This window comes from Chiloscyllium plagiosum, chromosome 29, assembly GCF_004010195.1.
Source record: "Chiloscyllium plagiosum isolate BGI_BamShark_2017 chromosome 29, ASM401019v2, whole genome shotgun sequence".
NCBI lineage: Eukaryota > Metazoa > Chordata > Chondrichthyes > Orectolobiformes > Hemiscylliidae > Chiloscyllium > Chiloscyllium plagiosum.
In genome coordinates this window covers 36660325-36669570 of record NC_057738.1, presented here as the reverse complement: position 1 = coordinate 36669570, position 9246 = coordinate 36660325, and the positions used below count along the sequence as shown (strand labels likewise).

The window sequence follows — 9246 nt, the reverse complement described above, 5'->3', positions numbered from 1 at the left end:
AAGTGGGCGGTGAAGGTAGATACAACATTTACTAAGCATTTGGATGAGCATTTAGAAATCCAGGGGGCTATGAATCAAATGCAGGTAAAAGGGAATTAATTATATAGTTTGGTATTTGTTGGTCAGCATAGACATGATGGGCCCAAGGGTCTGGTTCCATGCTGTATGACTGAGTCGAAACGTTAACTCTCTTTTCCTCTCTTCATAGATGCTACCAGACCTGCTGAGTTTGTTTTTTGTTTGTTTCCGATTTCCAGCATCCGCTGTTAACTTCAGACCTGACCATATTATTCTGATTCCACGTGTGGATTTTTACATTACATTCCGTAGGGCAAGACAGGAAACCGACCAACAAGAGAGAGAGGAAAACAGACAAAGGGGGCGGAGGAAAGACACAACGGTTTCCAATGGGTTGAACCTTGAGTGGATGTGAGAGACAAGTTTCACTTCCCCCATGGTGAGCGGTATTGGCTGACGTAACCCTGAGTATCAAGTCTCCGCCTTTGACAACCAGAGAGATCCCGGTGAAGAGAGCAGCATGGGGAAGGCAAGCCAGCGCTTGGCTCTCTTTACATCGGAGGAATAAAGAGATTGGAGTCGCCAGAGAGAGTGCGTTTTTACTCCGGCAGGGCTGGGGTTAAGCCGGCTTGGTTGGGGAAGCAGAGGGCAAGTGGGATGAACGCTTGTTGCCTCCTGGATACACACGCCCCATTGTAGACTGATGCTGTGACACCGTGCGGTAGAGAAGGAAGCTGAAGGCAGGGCGGATAAATGAAGAGTGGGACATGGAAAGTGGACAAAAGACCATAGCAGCGCTGTAAGACGGACGAGCTACACAGAGACCACAAAGGTAGTGTTGGCAGTGGGGAACTTTGTTTAAATAGCTCTCCTGTCTGAGAAGCCGGAGACTCAAAAGGGAGACAAACACAGAGGTCGAAGAGGACACGGCAAGGACTGGGCGGCTGACTGGCAACTAAGAAAACCGGCTTGTTATTTGTTGAAGACTTCCTTACCCTGCGAACACTCAAGTAAGTACCGAACCACCGAATGGTTTACTGAAAGATAAAAATTCCGCAATACTTGGTGTTCTGTCTATCGCAGAGGAAGCCATATGGAAGCAGAAGGGCTCTCCTCTCCCTCTCCCTCTCCCCTCCCCTTGAGTATGAATGCTAGGGCATGAACAATGTGATTAAAATGAGCTGAGCTCAATTATCATCAGAATTGGAGGCTGGCTATCAGTCCCCGCGTCTCAGTGGAATGAGAACGCTTTTGTTTATACGAGTGTGTATTTGCATGCAGTATTACTTTAATAATACCTCTGGCCTGTCCATTTTCTCCCCCTCTCGGTGACGGCTGTTATTTTTAAGGATAAATTGCAGTTCCAGTAGAGTGAAAAGCCTCTCCAATCTATCTTGCTGATTGCAATGTTGTGACAAGAGGAGAGGTAAACGACTGATTGTGGTGTAATGAGGTTTCTGTCCCCGAAATATTGTCGTCTTTGCCACAGAAACTATATCTGGATTGTTTAACATCCTTTGGGGTTGGGGGAGGGGAGGGCATTTGCTGGAGACTCCATTCCCATAAATCCACTGTGTGTGTGTATATATGGTAATTGGATACACATACTTCTCTCCAATATTCTGCCAGATGTCATGGTTCCCTACCACATTCATTCCTCCCACTGACCAACCAGGTCATACCCTCTACCTGTCTTCACCTGTCCCCACTTCACCACCTTGCCTCTGTCACCCTCTTTATCTGCAATTCTCTCTACACCCACCCCCAGTCCTGAAGAAGGGTTACACCCAAAATGTTGATTTCTCCACCTCCTGATGTTGCCTGGTTTGTTGTGTTCTTCCAGCCTCCTGCCTGTCTATTTTGGATTCCAGCATCTGCAGTGTTTTTGTCTCTAGCTCTTGACATCATGGCTGTCCTGACTGAGGGTAGTAAGCAGGGCCCTAGGAAAACTGAAACCAATGAGTATAAGGGGCAAAGTTTCTGGTTGGAGTCATACCTGGCACATGGGAAGATGGTTTTGGTTGTTGGAAGTCAGAACATCTCTGCAGGAGTTCTTCAGGGTTGTGTCTTAGGCCAATCATCTTCAGTTGCTTCATCAATGACCTTTCCTGCATCATAAGGTCATAAGTAGGGGATATTTGCTGATGGTTGGTTGGTGCTGAACATTGTGCATTCGTAACTCCTTTGATAGTGAAGCAGTCTATGTTCAAATGCTGCAAGATCTGGACAATATCTACGCTTGTGCTGACAAATGGCAAGTAATGCTCATGCCACATAAATACCGGGCAAGGACCGTTCCCAGTAAGAGACAATGTAACTATTGCCTATGGACATTCAACGGTGCTGCTGTCACTGAATCCCTCACTATTAACATCCTTGGTGTTACAATTGACCAGAAACTCGTTTGGACTTGCCACATAAACACAGCAGCCACAACAGCACGTCTGAGGCTATAAATCATTCGACAAGTAATTTGCTCCTAATTCTTCAAAGCTTGTCCACTATCTACAAGTCACAAGTCAGGAGTGTGATGGAATATTCCCCACTTGCCTGGATGGATGCAGCTCCAACAATACTCAAGAAACTTGATGCTATTTAGGACAAAATAGCCTACTTAGTTGGCGCCACATCCACAAACATCCATTCTTTCCACCATCGATGCTCAGCAGCAGTGTGTACCATTTACAAGATACACTACAGGAATTTATCAAAGATCCTGAGACGTCACCTTCCAAACCCATGATTACAAGGGCGACAGATACATGGGAACACCACCACTTGCAAGTTTTGCATACCACTTGCCATCCTGATTTGAAAATATATCACTGTGTATCTTTTTAGTATCTCTGCGTCAAAATCCTGGAATTCACTCCCTAAGGACATTGAGTCAATCCACAGCATGTGGATTATTGTGGTTCAAGAAGGCAGCTTGCTGCCACCTTTTCAAGGTCAAGTAAGGACACGCAATAATAATGCTGGCCCAGTTAGCAAAGCCCATGTCTCTCCAATTAGTAAAAATAACAGTACCTGAGCCTTATAAATAGAGGTTGAAAGCAAGGAAGTATGATTTAAAAAAAAAATATTGGTTCCACCTCAACTGGGGAATTGTCCCATTGTGTCTCCTGCCCTTTGGGAAATGTATCCAGGCATTCAAGAGGGGACAGAAAAGTTTTGTGAGAGTGATGCTAAAGGTGAACGACTTTGGTTACATTGAATACATTGGGGAATGACCCGAGCTTCCCTGGAGAAGAGAAAGTTGTGGAGATTTGGGGCTCAAAATCATGAGGAATCTGGGCAGAGTAAAGAAAGGAAAACTTTTACACTGTTAGAGGACACCAGTATTTCCGTGACTGATCATTGGTGACATGAGAGAAACTTTTATTTTATTGCGCATTGGGAGGCTAGGTAGTGCATTCCAAATCCTGAGTGTGGAGGAGGCAGATTCCGTTGTGATTTCAGAAAGATGTGGATCATTATCTGAAGATAGACAAGTTTCAAGGTTAAATGGTAGAAACAGGCGAATAAAACTGGTTGAGTTGCTCGTGCAGACATGAAGGGCCAAATGGCTGCTTTTGTATGCTGGGGCTGTTCTGATTTTTGAATGGGAGTGAGATAGATAGATAAATAAATATTTAGAGAGAGAAAAGCAGGCTAGTTTAAAAACAAATGAGTTTGAGTGAGAGCTGGCTAATCCTAATGGAAACTGGCTCAGCTGTTTTTAAATCACTTTGACCATGAGCAGTTGTTAGAGTGAAATTTGAGCTGATACTTCAATCCAGTCCTTTTTTATGTGTTGTTTTGCCTTGTGATACTTGTACAGCACATTGCAATGACACCAGAAAGCAGGAACTGCCTTTTCGTCCTGTACCACAACTGACCTTCACTATTTGATGGGAGTAGGGAAGAATAAGATGAATCCAGTCAAGCTCAAGTTGCTTGGCTAACCTTGACAGGTAAACAGCTTATCTCTTCAGTTTGGAGTGTTTTGCCTCAGTGCCTAGCTGTGACTGCCTTCAGTTGTGATGGTCTGAGGAAAGAAAACTCCTGCCTTTGCTTGTTTTGGCATCACAGACTAATGTTTATATTCCACCAGCATTTAAGTGGATAGTGTTAGCTAAACCAGGTCAGGAAGCTTGCATTTACATGGAGGTGATTAGATTTGTCCTGAGTAGGTTGGGGACTGGAGGAAAGGAATATAATGCAGTAATCCATCCTTGGTCACCATCAAGCACCCTTTGTTGAATACATACCAAAGTGGTTACAGAAGGATCAGCTGTAGTCCTTGTTCAGTAAAGTACCTGCTGATAGTCAGTTAATGGCTGCTTGGTTCCCACAGCAGGTTCTGACTCTTAATGAAATTGTTTGGTGTTTTGAAATGCAGTATTTGTACTTTTTGAAAGTTACACCTACAAGGAAAATCAACAAGCTGTGCATAAAATGAAGCAGTTTAAAAAAAACTGATAGTAAAACACATTTAATAATATCCCTTCTGTCTATATATTGTTCCTATCAGCATGTATGTAACACATTTTATTCTAATGACTTTGATTAAGGAAACAGATGTTTACAAAAAGTTGGAGACTAGAACTCATTGATGGGGATGGGAAGAAGAAAATCCAACAGCTTGCTCTTTGTTTAAAAGCCTGCGATCGAATGCTATCACTTTTGACATGTGTCCTTTTCTGAAAATGTGAGAGTCAGGGGTTGACTGGCAATGACTGAGAGCTGAAGTGGTAAGACAGCTGACCACTTTGCTGCAAGAGCTCCCAGAATGTTGTACACACCTGATAGGCAGATTTAGTTACTTTGCAGAAGAGGTTTCTGATTTGCAGAAAGGGAACAGGAATTGGCTAATTGAAGACAGATTGAGCACAGTACCATTTAGTGAGCTGCACACCACGGTCTCTCACAAAGCAACATCTTTAAAATGACCTGTTCTAATTCTTCTAGCAAATCCCAATGTAGACAGTGTGTCAGAAAAGAAATTCTGCAGATGGATGTATAAATGTTCCATATCCATTTACATAAATGGGAGCTGAGGCTGGTGAGAGAGTGAGATCAACTAGGAGAAAGTGAGGACTGCAGATGCTAGAGACCAGTGTTGAAAAATATGGTGCTGGAAAAACACAGCAGGCCAGGCAGCATCTGAGGAGCAGGAGAATCGACGTTTCGGGCATAAGCCTGGCCTGCTGTGTTTTTCCAGCCCTACATTTTTCAACTTTGGTGAGAGGGTGAGCATATCTATTGATATTGCTGATTTTACTGTTTATTGATTTGATTATGGCGGAGTCCTTGAAATAGACACTTCTGTATACAGTGGTGGTCCAAAATGATATTACTGAAAATGAATGTAGTAAAAGGAAGCAAATCAGAGAAGGTCCATTAGATTAATTCTAGAGATGAAAGACTTGGTTTATGAGGAGAGATTGATCATTTAAACCTATACTCTAGTAAGAATAGGCCTATTGAGACAAAGCCTTATTTAAGGTATAAAAGATGTCAGAGGATTGATATAGGTAGATGCAGAGCAGGTGTCTCCCCTTGTGAGTAATCTAGAATGCGAGGTTGTAGTTTTAGGCTAAAGGGTGATCGGTTTAAAACAGATGAGGAATTTCTTCTTTTGATAGTGTCATGAATCTGTGGAGCTGTCTTTTCCCCTAAGTATAGTGAATGCCAGGACACTAAATAAATTTGAGGAGAGACAGATTTTTAATCAGTAATGGTTTCAAAGGTTTTGGGAAGTGGACAGGAAAATGGAGTTGAGGTAGAGATGAGATCAGCCAAGATCGTATTAAATGGCAGAGCAGGTTTTAGGGTCTAAATGGCCTACTCCTGCTCGTAATTCTAGTGTTCTAAAAGGTATCCCTTTGAGATAAATTGTCAGCTGTTTGCCTGACACAATGATATCCTTGTTAATCACTCAAGTTTCATTGCAATTCTTCGATTCATTCGCAAAATCATTGTTCATGTAGTTTCTTACCTAAATTTGTTTAATATTATTGTTGTGGACAGTAAAAGTCGGTCTTGGCTTTGAGTAGGAGTAAATATTTTCTCCTGGTATATCATATCACCAAGACTGCCTAATTTCACACCCTTTCATTGGCCATTTCTGACCTTGCTTTGCCTCATGTGTTCCAATTGTAATTCGTGTTTTTTATTACCTCTGGATTTGATTATGCTAATGCTGTCCTATCTGGCCCCTCATGCTGCATTAGGCATGATCTTGATCAGCCGTATCTGCTGCCCCTTAACCAACCCAGCAATAAATCACATTCACCGGTCGTCCTTGTGCTTAGTGACCTACGTAGACTTTTTGTCTGACAATGTCTCCATTTTAAAATTTGCCTTCTTGTTAACAAGTCCCTCTGTGGCCTCGATCTGCCCTATCTCTAGAATCTACTCCAGCTCCCTTTGTTGAGGTATTGACAGACATTCAATTTTGCCACTTGCACGCCACTGGTTTTGGTCACTCCTATACCTTAGCCACTTTGGTCCTAAGCTTTGAAATGTCATCCCTGAACCTCCATAATGTTTTTGCCTATCTCTTCCTTTTTACATGTTCCTTTAAAATCTCATCACCTGTCTGAAAATTATCTTGATTCTTTGGAGTCAACAACATTTGACACGGTGAAGTGGCTGGGGTTGCTTTGCTGTGTTTGAGGTACTGTTATAAATACCAGCTGATGTTTATGGTAAGATCATTAGATCATCAGTTTATAACTCATCAATTGCCTTCAAGTGTTTTTGAAGGTTCACTTTAACTACACCTAGAAGAGTTGTTGGCCCCAGTATCCAATTCAGGTGACTGTAGTTATTTACAGCATTGCTAGAAGCAGAGATCAAAGTGATCTTGAGAAAAAGTCATGTGTTTCTGGAATAGTTTATGTCTCTTCATTTATGGTCTGAAGCTCTACTGAAGCCATTCCTAAACTTAAATGAGATATATCCTGCACACGTGCAATTGAAATGCAGAGCATACAATTGTGCTCATGCGTATTCTTCTACCCCACTTCCTTTCCAGATGTTTTGTTTACAGTATCCATGCTGACAACACTTGCATTCCTGACTTGAAGCATTTAGCTTCCAATTCAAGTTTTGATTAATGTGCACTGTTGTTTCAGTATTAACCCCATCTGCCACCACCAGTACAGTGCCAATGTTTTTAAATCTAAATAATCTGTTAGTGGAAGGTTTTGAAGTTGGATGGTGTTGTATTTATTTTAGTGTGTATAATTCAGCTTGTCTGACAAAACCACAAATAGGTGGCTTGTTGGAGACAGAAATGTACTGAGAGCAAAACCCATAGTAATTTGGTTTTGCTTTTGTGTTTGTTGGGTCATAAGACTCCGTACTATGGAATGATGTGGTCATAGTGTGCATTGGTGTCTGGTTTCTGAATACACTAGTGACTGATGGTCAGAGTTAAGCTAGAACAAATAGTTACGTTCATCTGAAATCAAATGCAAAAGCATTCATTGCTGTTGACCTTTTTTAACTGTTTCTCTCTGAGAATCGTAGAATCTCTACAGTGTGGAAACAGACCATTCAGCCTATTGTCCACACCTGTTTTAAAAAAATTCTCAAGGTCAAGGACCAGGCTCGCAGGAAAGTAGTCTGACACAGAACAAACAGCCAAGAGGCGAGTCTGCTAGAATATAAGTGTTTTATTCCCCGCAGCGTCGCCACAACCAGGTCTCGTACTTACAACGGGTCTGGTTTATACTCACTCTACGTGTTACCGGAACTGGGAGCCGTCAGTTCTCGTAGAGCGGTTGCCAACAACCCACGCTCGGCGGTTAAACGCAACCCCGGAGCAGACTCTACCGAACTGGAGACTTTTCCAGCTGATATACTCTTTTCGAGATCTAAACATTCATGTGAACAGCAGAGCAAGGCTGAAAAACACATTCCATTCTGGTCACATACAGATAAGAAGATTCACACGGGAAGGTGTGTAATAAGATTCACACGGGACTAAGCGACACCTTCCATTTTCGGTTAGATTCACACATGTATTGGGACACAATTTTAACCCTTTCACCACATTCCACTGCTTGGCCCATCACACATGTATTGGGACATAATTTTACACCACATTCCACTGCTTGGCCCAATACATGTGTTACATTATGAGCACACATGTATTGGGACACACCACAACACCAAACCCCCAATCCCAGTAAATTTGCATTTCCCATGGCTAATCCACCTAGCCTGGACGTCCCTGGATACTATGGGAAATTTAGCATGGCCAATCCACCTAACCTGCACATCTTTGGACGGTGGGAGGAAACCCTTGCAGACATCGGGAGAATGTGCAAACTCCACACAGGCAATTGTCTGAGGCTGGAATCAAACCCAGAACCCTGTGACTATGAGGCAGTCAGTGCTAGCCACTGTGCCACCATGCTGCCGTGCACTAAGTGTAAACAAATCCAGAACCTTCTGCTCAGAAGTATGCCTGATGCTTCATCAGTAAGATACTTGGGGGGGAAAATTATAATCCCATGTGAAGAGTTCTTAACCTGGAATCCCACTGGATGCTGGAAAAGTCTTGCAATTCTATCCAATTGTATATAATACAGTAATGTTCAACAGCTGAGCTTTGTTTTAGATTGAAAAGAATCCTTACATTCAAAACTTTAATATTCTGATTTTTGACAGCCATAAACTAAATTTTCTGATAATTCTAGAATGACATTTATGCAAAACATTGATAGCTTTTCTGTAAGTTGTAAAGTATCATAACCATTTTTCCTGGGTGGATTCCTCCTAAGAGTTCAGACTGCCAAATTTAAATAGGCCTGTATGAAACATTCCCTTGTGGGCATTAAGATTTGCAGCCAAACTTAGTCACAAGTATAACTTTTGAACAATTGTATATGTGTAACTGGTTATTGTATTGCTACTGTTGGTCCAAAATGAGAAAAGGGCAGATTCTCGTTTGTTGTAGAAGTGGTTTGGTAATCTTAGCTATTGCAAGATTTTGTTTAGAACAAATTTGTAGGCATTGAACAGCTGCTTAGATAACCACTTCTCACATTTGCACTAATTTTCACAACAGTACATGCTTAAAAATGATTACCATTCACTATATAGGGTGTCATGTCTTGCCTAGGGACTGTTGGGATTTTATTTTGCTTTGTTTGATTTAGTTATTAACTAACAAAAAAAATCATGTGGTTTATGCTAAATAATCCTTTGGTTATGCCACTTTATTTAAATAGC

At 41.9% G+C, this 9246-nt stretch overlaps 1 protein-coding gene across 2 annotated transcripts in view; it reads left to right on the top strand.

Moving 5' to 3' along the window:
* Nucleotides 1–417: 417 nt before the first annotated feature.
* Nucleotides 418–9246, top strand: part of trak1a (trafficking protein, kinesin binding 1a) — a 202822-nt gene continuing 193993 nt past the window's right edge. For both annotated transcript variants that reach the window (XM_043719533.1, XM_043719532.1), the window contains exon 1: nucleotides 418–1028. The gene's annotated coding sequence lies outside the window, so the exon portion shown is untranslated. The remainder of the gene's footprint in view (nucleotides 1029–9246) is intronic.